Source organism: Salvelinus sp. IW2-2015, linkage group LG20 (assembly GCF_002910315.2).
Source record: "Salvelinus sp. IW2-2015 linkage group LG20, ASM291031v2, whole genome shotgun sequence".
Classification (NCBI taxonomy): domain Eukaryota; kingdom Metazoa; phylum Chordata; class Actinopteri; order Salmoniformes; family Salmonidae; genus Salvelinus; species Salvelinus sp. IW2-2015.
Genome location: NC_036860.1, coordinates 18930683 through 18944535, shown reverse-complemented (window position 1 = coordinate 18944535; position 13853 = coordinate 18930683).

The window sequence follows — 13853 nt, the reverse complement described above, 5'->3', positions numbered from 1 at the left end:
CGCAGTCCCGTTTGGGGACACATTTCTACCTAAGTCTCAAACAAACTTTACCCACGTGTTGACAGACAAACAAGTAGTGTGGATAGAGCCAACACAGTCAACTACCAATGATCACATGCTGTCATCTTCCCTCTTTTATTCCCCCTAAGGGTTTGGTTATGTACAACATAACCTTGCTGATCATGTAAAACAGTTGGTTCTTCAGGGCTTTGGTCTTGCCCTTCATCTTTTTCAAGTATTTGGTCTCGACTCACATTTGCTTCTGCCTCCTGTTTCAGGCTGTGTCTGGCTCCATCATCTCCTGTGGGCTGAACACCTTCTGGCAGTGGGACAGGTGGTGCCAGCCGGACCTTTCCTGAACTCTGACTGCCGTTGATGTTGCCATGGTTACCTTCAATGGCCCCATCCATCTTGGCTGGTTACATTTTCTCTTGTGGACCCGGATTTTGACACAGTCTCCAACCTCCACAGGCAGGTAGTCGGGGTCCTCACCTGGTACCTCCTACTGAGCTTTCCTAGTGTGAGAGTGGAGAGATTTAACAATAGTAGTTAGCTCTTGCATGTACTCCAAGTGTTCTACTTTAGCTAGAGTCAGGTCTATTTGTCTGTCAGTCATGGGTCTGTGTGCAGGAACATTCATGGGTCTTCCTGTCAACATTTCATATGGTGTACACCACAGGCCTTTATTAACACTACTGCRCATTTTCATTAACACCAGTGGTAAACAATCCACCCAAGATTTCTTGGTGGAGTGGCATGCCTTAGCTAACCCTTGTTTAATGGATTGGTTAGCTCTCTCGGTAACCCCATTGGTGGTAGATGGACACAAACTTCTGGTCCACTCCCATCATTATGGCTACCTGCTTCACTACATCACCAGTGAAGTGGGTACCATTGTCTGCAGATAAAACCTCAGGAACACCAAATCTAGGTATTATCTCCTTCACTAGTAGCTTTGCTACTGTCTTAGCATCACAGTGTGTGGCATCACGGTCTGCCAGACCACGGCATCACGGTCTGCAACTCTGTCTGGCAGACGGTCTGCCACGGTCTGCCAGACAGAGTCTGTCTCCAAATTTTAGAAACGTGGTCAAGTTTACAACCCTGCTGTTGCCATACCAAATGAGAACCAACATCCAACGCCTGTTTAGATGCCAAATCATCAGTGTCTTTCCCAACAGTAGAAGAGAAGAACATGGAGTGGCTATGACACTTTGAGGCAGCCAATTTAGCAGCCTCATCTGCCATGGCGTTACCCCCCCCCCCCCCCACTGTGAGCAGCAACCTTCACAATAGCCAAAGCAGAGGGCAGCATCATAGCCTCCAAGAAATCTAAAACCGTAGTTCTATTATGAATAGGACTTCCACAAGCATTGTGAAAACCCCTACTCCTCCAGACACCACACCAGGAGAGAAAACCCCCTATTGCATAAGCAGAATCAGAGAAAATTGTAACCCTTTTCTCTTCTTCCATTTTACAGGCAGTGGTTAGTGCCAAAAGTTCAGCCTGTTGAACTGAGAAAGTATCTGGTAATGGTTGTTGTGTGTGAGTGGTTCTATCAATTGTCACAATACCAAACCCTGCATGTTTCTTCCCTGTAGTTTGATCTACCCTGTAGCTTGATCAGTCAGGGCAGTGTCAGAGAGGTTAGGCCCAGCCTTCATTGGTGTGGGACCCACTGTCTCTGCACTGCATTTGGTTTAATCTGTCATGGTGCCCCGTGATTTTGTTTTAATCAGGTTCTATGTCATGTGGACTGAGTGACTTATCTGTATGGAACTGTAGAAAAACCCAGTTCTATCTCCGTATACAGATAGTAGGACCTAACATAGAATGATATACCCAACGCAGTTCTATTTTCTCTAACATCTCTTCTTCTTTAGTTTCACTACATTTATTCACTAACCATGGTACTGTAAATGTACAGTTGAAGTCGGAAGTTTACATACACCTTAGCCAAATACATTTAAACTCAGTTTTTAAACAATTCCTGACATTTAATCCTAATTAAAAAATTCCCTGTCTTAGGTCAGTTAGGATCACCACTTTATTTTAAGAATGTGAAATGTCAGAATAAAAGTAGAGAGAATGATTTATTCAGCTTTTATTTCTCTCATCACATTCCCAGTGCGTCAGAAGTTTACATACACTCAATTAGTATTTGGTAGCATTGCCTTTAAATTGTTTAACTTGGGTCAAACGTTTTGGGTAGCCTTCCACAAGCTTCCCACAATAAGTTGGGTGAATTTTGGCCCACTTCTCCTTACAGAGCTGGTGTAGCTGAGTCAGGTTTGTAGGCCTCCTTGCTCACACACGCTTTTTCAGTTCGGCCCACCAATTTTCTCTAGGATTGAGGTCAGGGCTTTGTGATGGCCACTCCAATACCTTGACTTTGTTGTTCTTAAGCTATTTTGCCACAACTTTTGAAGTATGCTTGGGGTCATTGTCCATTTGGAAGACCCATTTGCAACCAAGCTTTAGCTTCCTGACTGATGTCTTGAGATGTTGGTTCAATATATTAACATACTTTTCTTACCTCATGATGCCATCTGTTTTGTGAAGAGCACCAGTCCCTCCTGCAGCAAAGCTCCCCCACAGCTGCCACCCCCGTGCTTCACGGTTGGGATGGTCATTATGGCCAAACAGTTCTATTTTTGTTTCATCAGACAAGAGGACATTTCTCCAAAAAGTACGATCCATGTGCAGTTGCAAACCGTAATCTGGCTTTTTTATGGTTGTTTTGGAGCAGTGGCTTCTTCCTTGCTGAACGGCCTTTCAGGTTATGTCGATATAGGACTCGTTTTACTGTGGATATAGATACTTTGTACCTGTTTCCTCCAGCATCTTCACAAGGTCCTTTGCTGTTGTTCTGGGATTGATTTGCACTTTTAGCACCAAAATATGTTCATCTCTAGGAGACAGAACGCGTCTCCTTCCTGAGCAGTATGACGGCTGCATGGTGCCATAGTGTTTATACTTGTGTACTATTGTTTGTACAGATGAACGTGGTACCTTCAGGCATTTGGGAATTGCTCCCAAGGCTGAACCAGACTTGTGGAGGTCTACAATTTTTTTCCTCTGAGGTCTTGGCTGATTTCTTTTGATTTTCCCATGATGTCAAGCAAAGAGGCACTGAGTTTGAAGGTAGGCCTTGAAATACATCCACAGGTACACCTCCAATTGACTCAAATGATACTATTAGCATATCAGAAGCTTCTAAAGCCATGACATCATTTTCTGGAATTTTCCAAGCTGTTTAAAGGCACAGTCAACTTAGTGTATGTAAACTTCTGACCCACTGGAATTGTGATAAAGTGAATTATAAGTGAAATAATCTGTCTGTAAACAATTGTTGGAAAAATTACTTGTGTTATGCACAAAGTAGATGTCCTAACCGACTTGCCAAAACTATAGTTTGTTAACAACTTTGTGGCAACAGTTTGGGGAAGGTCAGGGCTCTATGTTTCATTATGAGAATGCCCTGTGCACAAAGGTCCATACAGAAATGGTTTGTCGAGATCAGTGTGGAAGAACTTGACTGGCCTGCCAAGAGCCCCGACCTCAACCCCAACAAACACCTTTGGTATGAATTGGTCAATGAGAGAGTTGAGTTGAATTTGCTACATAAGGTTTATTTGATAGAATAGAAGTTTCGTAATGCTTAAGTTGTTACGTGACATCCCAGCAACTTTGAGAAAAACACTTTATATCGAAGTTGTCTCGAGATGGCTATGCATATTCATGTCATGAGGCTAGTAGCATAGCATCTCTCACCATTGAATAGTGGTGGTTGACGTCAAAAACCCTCATCAAATATTGAAAAAAAGACAGCCCGTTGTGCCGCTTTGTGGACAATGACTTTCATTGTTAGGGCGGAGAGATGTGTATCTTGTCAGTATATCCATAATCTTTTCTATAGCTAACAACCTGAGGGCGCGTTCAGCAGTACACAATGTTTTGGAATGTTCAGATATAAATATGCTATGTAGAACAAATATGCCTCTCTGACATGTTGAATATAACGTTGGCTCTATTCAAGGTATTTCCATCTGCAACGTTTGAGAACAATTTTCAACTGAACGTGGTCCTGGTAACATTACCAGTAGCCTATATGAAAACATTTGGTGGCACAGAAAGAAAGGAAAAGGGATAGCAAACTATTTATTGACTACATTCCTCTTGCCACTACGCTATATCTGACTGGGTACATAACTTTATTTTCAGTTAATGTGGACCCAGTGACTCAGACTTAAGCACTTGGACCAGGACTCGAGCACTGGGACTCAGCCTTCAGCCATAGAGATGTGTAACTCAACCATTGGTGAATCGGACTTGGACTTGGACCCTAGCACAGGGGATTTGGACTCGAGGTTTAGTGACTCAACTACATCACTGGGTGAAACAGTCAATAGGTCCCATTCAAGGTTATTAGCCCCGTTCTACTTTTGGACATCAATAGGCGGGTTCAAGCTGCACCTTAGCCCAAGGCTTGGAGCCTCCTTAGCCCTGTGCTAAGATAGATTTTAGTGCCAAAATAGCTAGTGTGAAACAGGGTCAAGAACAACTCCTATAATGCTCATTGTTCAATCACAAAAGCTGCACTGACACTTAATTTACAGTGCATTTAAACCGTTTTCGCTTTGTCATTATGGAGTATTGTGTGTAAATTGCTAAGGATTATTATAATTTTTAAATACATTTTAGAATAAGGCTGTAACGTAACAAAATGTGGAAAAAGTCAAAGGGTCTGAATACTTTCTGAATGCACTGTATGCTTGTGATGCCTGTAATGCGTTCTGCCTGTAATGCGTTCTGCACATCAAGTACAAAAAACAAAATCCTTTAATCCGCGCAAAAATATTCGCTGCTATGCCTAACAATTATTTTTCTATGCAGGCTGGCTAGCGTCTTCTCACTTAGCCAAGTAAAGCTACAAACTCTACAGCTGGAAGGGCAACAAACGCAAAATGTTGTCATAGCTTTTCTATTGACATTTAATTGTATATATCCATGATAATAATATTGTTGCATGATATCGCCTGGATCAGAAAGGTTGATGTCTCGTGCACAGCATTCTCTGTTCAGGGGCGAAATTGAATTTCAAAAGTGAAACGTTGTTTCTGAGGTCAGACAGGCAGACGGAAAGGTTTATACAAACCATCACTGTTGGAAATKAAATGCTAGACTAGAAGCAAGAGGAAATAATGTGTTAATAAATGGATAATTGTTTATATGCCTAGGTTTACCTCCAAAGTATTCACATCCTACCATACCTTTGTCTGTACATTATGCCTTGAATCTATTCTATCGCGCCCAGAAACCTGCTCCTTTAACTCTCTGTTCTGAACGTACTAGACGACCAGTTCTTATAGCCTTTAGCCGTACCCTTATCCTACTCCTCCTCTGTTCCTCTGGTGATGTAGAGGTTAATCCAGGCCCTGCAGTGCTCCACTCCTATTCCCCAGGTGCTCTCATTTGTTGACTTCTGTAACCGTAAAAGCCTTGGTTTCATGCATGTTAACATTAGAAGCCTCCTCCCTAAGTTTGTTTTATTCACTGCTTTAGCACACTCTGTCAACTCGGATGTCCTAGCCATGTCTGAATCCTGGCTTAGGAATACCACCAAAAACCCTGAAATTTCCATCCCTAACTATAACATTTTCCGACAAAATAGAACTGCCAAAGGGGGTGGAGATGCAAACTACTGCAGAGATAGCCTGCAGAGTTCTGTCTTACTATCCAGGTCTGTACCCAAACAATTCGAGCTTCTACTTTTAAAAATCCACAAGTCTCTCAACGTTGCCGCTTGCTATAGACCATCCTCTGCCCCCAGCTGTGCCCTGGACTCCATATGTGAATTGATTGCCCCCATCTATCTTCAGAGCTCGTGCTGCTAGGTGACCTAAACTGGGACATGCTTAACACCCCGGCCATCCTACAATCTAAGCTTGATGCTCTCAATCTCACACAAATGATCAATGAACCTACCAGGTACAACCCCAAATCCGTAAACACGGGCACCCTCATAGATATCATCCTGACCACCTTGCCCACCAAATACACCTCTGCTGTTTTCAACCAAGATCTCAGCGATCACTGCCTCATTGCCTGCATCCGTAATGGGTCTGCGGCTCAAACGACCACCCGTCATCACTGTCAAGTGCTCCCTAAAACACTTCAGCGAGCAGGCCTTTCTAATCAACCTGGCCCGGGTATCCTGGAAGGATATTCCCGTCAGTAGAGGATGCCTGGTTATTCTTTAAAAGTGCCTTCCTCACCATCTAAAATAAGCATGCCCCATTCAAAAAATGTAGAACCAGGAACAGATATAGCCCTTGGTTCACTCCAGACCTGACTGCCCTGTGGTGTACTGCATTAGCATCGAATAGCACCCGTGATATGCAACTTTTCAGGGAAGTTAGGAACCAATATACACAGGCAGTTAGGAAAGCTAAGGCTAACTTTTTCAAACAGAAATGTGCATACTGTAGCACAAACTCAAAATAGTTCTGGGACACTGTAAAGTCCATGGAGAATAAGAGCACCTCCTCCCAGCTGCCCACTGCACTGAGGCTAGGAAACACTGTCACCACCGATAAATCCACTATAATTGAGAATTTCAATAAGCATTTTTCTATGGCTGGCCATGCTTTCCACCTGGCTACCCCTACCTCGGTCAACTGCCCTGCACCCCCCACAGCACCTCGCCCAAGCCTCCCCCATTTCTCCTTCCCCCAAATCCAGATAGCTGATGTTCTGAAAGAGCTGCAAAATCTGTAACCCTACAAATCAGCCGGGCTAGACAATCTGGACCCTCTCATTCTAAAATGATCTGCCAAAATTGTTTCAACCCTTATTACTAGCCTGTTCAACCTGTTCGTACCGCCTTTCCTTCCAGTTCTCTGCTGCCAATGACTGGAACAAACTGCAAAAATCACTGAAGCTGGAGACTCATATCTCCCTCACTAGCTTTAAGCGCCAGCTGTCAGAGCAGCTCACAGATCACTGCACCTGTACATAGCCCATCTGTAAATAGCCCATCCAACTACCTCATCCCCATACTGTATTTATTTATTTATCTTGCTCCTTTGCACCCCAGTATCTCTACTTGCACATTCATCTTCTGCACATCTTTGTGGTATATTGTAATTACTTCGCCACCATGGCCTATTTATTGCCTTACCTTACTTATCTTACCTCATTTGCTTGCACACATTGTATATAGATTTTTTTTCTACTGAATTATTGACTGTATGTTTTTTTTATCTTGACCAGGTCGCAGTTGTAAATGAGAACTTGTTCTCAACTAGCCTACCTGGTTAAATAAAGGTGAAATAAAAAAAGTAAAAAAATTGGTCGCGTCTCAGAGATGGTCGCATGTTGTGTTTGTTTGTTAGCCCAGGGCTTTGGAATGCAAGTGTGAATCCTTAGCCCATGGCTCAAGTTTAGCCCAGGGTTAACAAATGGTTGTGTAAACACAGACAAAGCTATCCCAGGGCTAGTCTAGCATGGGGCTAAGATAGCCTGGGGCTAAGAACAATACAGTGTGAAAAGGCCTAATGTGGTTGTGGAACATTGATAACAATGGTAATGATGCAACTGAGTGATGGAGGGTCAACCCAAACTACTTTGCCAATTCATTATTTTTATTTCTCTCTCTCTCTCTCATATTTTTTTCTGTTGGGAAGAGAATAGGATGTTATGCAGAAACATATGTTGGTAGGACAAGGCTATGTATGTTTGTGCACCTGGAAGTCAGTGATTTATGTTAACTATATGTTAATGAGGCAATACAAATGTGATGTGACTAAAATGAAAGGCCATTTAGTTGACTAAAATGGCCCACTGTTTGTTATGACAATAACTAGACTAAATCATTATTCAAATGACAAAAAATTACTGTTACCTTGAATGCAACACAAAGATGTTAAAACTTTTCAACTCCAGTTGAACTCTGTCTATGACATTTCTTGACATTTCCTATTTTTACTTTCTCTCTCACTGCAGTTGTTCTCAGGAGAAGTGTCAGTATGTGTGCAAAAAACATACAGTATGTCTGACATGGTGGAGTCAGGCTTCTACTTCATTGCCCTGGACCACTACATCTACGAGGCAGAGGACGCCAAGGTTGGACCTGTGAGTCACCTTTGACCTCAACGTAACTTTCTTCTAAGGCTTTTGGGGTCATGGGTGTTCCCTAACTCATCTTGTGCCTTGCACAACTCAGCACACACAGTACCAGTCAAAAGTTTGGACACAGCTACTCATTAAAGGGTTTTTCTTCATTTTTACTATTTTCTACATTGTAGAATAATAGTGAAGACATCAAAACTATGAAATAACACATATGGAGTCATGTAGTGACCAAGAAAGTGTTAAACAAATCAAAATATACACTGCTCAAAAAAATAAAGGGAACACTAAAATAACACATCCTAGATCTGAATGAATGAAATATTCTTATTAAATACGTTTTTCTTTACATAGTTGAATGTACTGACAACAAAATCACACAAAAATTATCAATGGAAATCAAATTTATCAACCCATGGAGGTCTGGATTTGGAGTCACACTCAAAATTAAAGTGGAAAACCACACTACAGGCTGATCCAACTTTGATATAATGTCCTTAAAACAAGTCAAAATGAGGCTCAGTAGTGTATGTGGCCTCCACGTGCCTGTATGACCTCCCTACAACGCCTGGGCATGCTCCTGATGAGGTGGCCGATGGTCTCCTGAGGGATCTCCTCCCAGACCTGGACTAAAGCATCCGCCAACTCCTGGACAGTCTGTGGTGCAACGTGGCGTTGTGGATGGAGCGAGACATGATGTCCCAGATGTGCTCAATTTTTTTTTTTTTTTTTTTTTTTTCACCTTTATTTAACCAGTAGGCTAGTTGAGAAGAGAACTAATTGCTCATTTGCAACTCGACCTGCAGACTGCATAAAGCATAGCAGTGTGAACAGACAACACAGAGTTACACATGGAGTAAACAATAAACAAGTCAATAACATGGTAGAAAAAAAAGAGAATCTATATACAATGTGTGCAAAAGGCATGAGGTAGGCAATAAATCGAATAATTACAATTTAGCAGATTAACACTGGAGTGATAAATCATCAGATGATCATGTGCAAGAAGAGATACTGGTGTGTGCAAAAGAGCAGAAAAATAAATAAATAAAAGCAGTATGGGGGGTGAGGTAGGTAAATTGGGTGGGTAGTTTACAGATGGACTATGTACAGCTGCAGCGATCGGTAGCTGCTCGGATAGCAGATTTTTAAAGTTGTTGAGGGAGATAAAAGTCTCCAACTTCAGAGATTTTTGCAATTCGTTCCAGTCGCAGGCAGCAGAGAACTGGAAGGAAAGGCGTCCAAATGAGGTTTTGGCTTTAGGGATGATCAGTGAGATACACCTGCTGGAGCGCGTGCTGCGGGTGGGTGTAGCCATCGTGACCAGTGAACTGAGATAAGGCGGCACTTTACCTAGCATAGCCTTGTAGATGACTGGAGCCAGTGGGTCTGACGACGAACATGTAGCGAGGCCAGCCGACTAGGGCATACAGGTCGCAGTGTGGGTCGTATAAGGTGCTTAGTAACAAAACGAATGGCACTGTGAAAAACTGCATCCAGTTTGCTGAGTAGTATATATGGAAGCTATTGATGACATCGCCGAAGTCGAGGATCGGTAGGATAGTCAGTTTTACTAGGGTAAGTTTGGCGCGTGAGTGAAGGAGGCTTTGTTGCGGAATAGAAAGCCGATTCTTGATTTGATTTTGGATTGGAGATGTTTGATATGAGTCTGGAAGGAGAGTTTGCAGTCTAGCCAGACACCTAGGTACTTATAGATGTCCACATATTCTAGGTCGGAACCGTCCAGGGTGGTGATGCTAGTCGGGTGCGGTGCAGGCAGCGAACGGTTTAGAAGCATGCATTTGGTTTTACTAGCGTTTAAGAGCAGTTGGAGGCCACGGAAGGAGTGTTGTATGGCATTGAAGCTCGTTTGGAGGTTAGATAGCACAGTGTCCAAGGAAGGGCCGGAAGTATATAGAATTGGTGTCGTCTGCGTAGAGGTGGATCAGGGAATCGCCTGCAGCAAGAGCAACATCATTGATGTATACAGAGAAAAGATCGGCCCGAGAAATTGAACCCTGTGGTACCCCCATAGAGACTGCCAGAGGACCGGAACACATGCCCTCCGATTTGACACACTGAACTCTGTCTGCAAAGTAGTTGGTGAACCAGGCAAGGAGTCATTAGAAAAACCGAGGCTACTGAAGTCTGCCGATAAGAATATGGTGATTGACAGAGTCGAAAGCCTTGGCCAGGTCGATGAGACGGCTGCACAGTAATGTCTTTTATCGATGGCGGTTATGATATCGTTTAGTACCTTGAGCGTGGCTGAGGTGCACCCGTGACCGGCTCGGAAACCGGATTGCACAGCGGAGAAGGTACGGTGGGATTCGAGATGGTCAGTGATCTGTTTGTTGACTTGGCTTTCGAAGACCTTAGATAGGCAGGGCAGGATGGATATAGGTCTGTAACAGTTTGGGTCCAGGGTGTCTCCCCCTTTGAAGAGGGGGATGACCGCGGCAGCTTTCCAATCCTTGGGGATCTCAGATGATACGAAGGAGAGGTTGAACAGGCTGGTAATAGGGGGTGCGCAAATGGCGGCGGACAGTTTCAGAAATAGGGGGTCCAGATTGTCAAGCCCAGCTGATTTGTATGGGTCCAATTTTCCAGCTCTTTCAGAACATCTGCTATCTGGATATGGGTAAAGGAGAAGCTGGGGAGGCTTGGGCGAGTAGCAGCGGGGGGGGCGGGGCTGTTGGCCAAGGTTGAGTCGCCAGGAGGAAGGCATGGCAGCCATTGAGAAATGTTTGTTAAGTTTTCGATTATCACGGACTTATCAGTGGTGACCGTGTTACCTAGCCTCAGTGCAGTGGGCAGCTGGGAGGAGGTGCTCTTGTTTTCAATGGACTTTACAGTATCCAGAACTTTTTGGAGTTAGAGCTACAGGATGCAAATTTCTGCTTGAAAAAGCCGGCCTTTGCTTTCCTGACTGACTGCTGTATTGGTTCCTGACTTCCCTGAACAGTTGCATATCGCGGGGCTCTTCGATGCTATTGCAGTTCGCCACAGGATGTTTTTGTGCTGGTCGAGGGCAGTAGGTCTGGAGTGAACCAAGGGCTATATCTGTTCTTGGTTCTGCATTTTTTGAACGGAGCATGCTTGTCTAATATGGTGAGGAAGTAACTTTTAAAGAATACAGGCATCCTCAACTGACGGATGAGGTCAATATCCTTCCAGGGTACCCGGGCCAGGTCGATTAGAAAGGCCTGCTCGCAGAAGTGTTTTAGGGAGCGTTTGACAGTGATGATGGGTGGTCGTTTGACCGCGGACCCGTGGCGGATACAGGCAATGAGGCAGTGATCGCTGAGATCTTGATTGAAGACAGCAGAGGTGTATTTGGAGGGCAGGTTGGTCAGGATAATGTCTATTAGGGTGCCCATGTTACGGATTTAGGGTTGTACCTGGTGGGTTCCTTGATGATTTGTGTGAGATTGAGGGCATCAAGCTTGATTGTAGGACTGCCGGGTGTTAAGCATATCCCAGTTTAGGTCACCTAACAGAACAAACTCTGAAGTAGATGGGAGCGATCAATTCACAGATGGTGTTCCAGGCACAGCTGGAGCTGAGGGGGTCGGTAGCAGGCGGCAACAGTGAGAGACTTATTCTGGAGAGATTAATTTTAAAAATTAGAAGTTCGAACTGTTTGGGCATAGACCTGGAAAGTTATGACAGAACTTTGCAGGCTATCTCTGCAGTAGATTGCAACTCCTCCCCTTTGGCAGTTCTATCTTGACGGAAGTGTTATAGTTGGGTATGGAAATCCCAGAATTTTGGTGGCCTTCCTAAGCCAGGATTCGGACACGGCAAGGACATCAGGGTTGCAGAGTGTGCTAAAGCGTGAGTAAGGCAAACTTAGGGAGGAGGCTTCTGATGTTGACATGCATGAGGCCACAGGCTTTTTCGATCACAGAAGTCAACAAATGAGGGTGACTGGGACATGCAGGGCCTGGGTTTACCTCCACATCACCCGAGGAACAGAGGAGTAGTAGGATGAGGGTGCGGCTAAAGGCTATCAAAACTGGTCGCCTAGAGCGTTGGGGACAAAGAATAAAAGGAGCAGAATTTATGGGCGTGGTAGAATAGATTCTGGGCATAATGTGCAGACAGGGTATGGTGGGGCACGGGTACAGCGGAGGCAAGCCCAGGCACTGGGTGATGTAAGAGAGGTTGTATCTCTGGACATGCTTGGTCTCAATGGGTGAGGTCACCGCATGTGTGGGGGGTGGGACAAAGGAGGTATCAGAGGTACGGAGAGTGGAACTACGGGGTCCATTGCAAACCAAAACAATGATAATGATAACTAGCCTGAACAACAGTATGCAAGGCATATTGATATTTGAGAGAGACATACAATAAGGCATAAAGTGATTGCAGGTCTTGATTGGGGAGCTAGCTAAAACAACAGGTAAGATAACAGCAGCTAGTCCACTAACACAGCAACAACAGGTAAAAATGGCGACGACTAGGCAAGAGAGGTCGGATTAACTACACACAGATCCTGAGTTAAGCACAGAGCCGACAGATAAAACACAAATAAACAGAATGGAGTACCGTGAATTAATGGACAGTCAAGCAGCATCAGCTATGTAGCCAAGTGATCATAGTGTCCAGGGGGCAGCCGTAGATGGAGCAGGGAGGCCTCCACTAAGCTAGCACGCGGCGTTTAAAGTTAGTAGCCCGGGGGGTCTGCTCAGACGGAGGGGTCTGCTCAGACGGAGGCCGTTGAGGGCACAACGGATGGGGTATTCGTCTGCAGACCAGACGTGGTCGTGTCGACAGAGAATCCAAGCCCGGATGGCGATGGCGAAAGAAGGTTGTGAATGAGAATTGTGTTTGCTAACTGGTGCTAGCTTCGTCAGTGGCGCTAGCTGCGCTAGCTGCAAGCTAGCTGTGAGGATCAGAAGTAGTGGCTCAGGGATTACGGCAGGAATCCGGCGTTGTTGTCGAGAGACAGTCCGATGCTGGTAAATTGGTGAGTAATATCCAGGCTAATAACAGGGCTGGTGTCTGTGCAGAAGGTAAAAGCTGCTAGCAGCGGCAAAAAAATGGCTAAATTAGCTTGTAGCTGATTAGCTGGTTAGCTACTGGGGGTTCTTGAAAGTGTTCCAAAGTTAAAAAATAATAGCGATTCCGTATCACATTGGGTGAGGTGGTTACCGGAAGGTATAATCGAATTAAAAATCGAAAAGAGATAGAAAAAAAATGTTCAAATATATACAAGAAATACGAAAAAATACGAACGTACACGAGAGGACTAAAGAAACACGTCTACACTGCTACGCCATCTTGGATAAATTGGATTCAGTCTGGGAACGGGCGGGCCAGTCCATAGCATCAATGCCTTCCTCTTGCAGGAACTGCTGGCACACTCCAGTCACATGAGGTCTAGCATTGTCTTGCATTAGGAGGAACCCAGGGCCAACCGCACCAGCATATGGTCTCACAAGGGTCTGAGGATCTCATCTCGGTACCTAATGGCAGTCAGGCTACCTCTGGCGAGCACATGAGGGGCTTGCGGCCCCACAAAGAAATGCCACCCCACACCATGACTGACCCACCGCCAAACCGTCATGCTGGAGGATGTTGCAGGCAGCAGAACATTCTCCACGGCGTCTCCAGACTCTGTCACGTCTCTCACATGTGCTCAGTGTGAACCTGCTTTCATCTGTGAAGAGCACAGGGCGCCAGTGGGAATTTGCCAATCTTGGTGTTCTCTGGC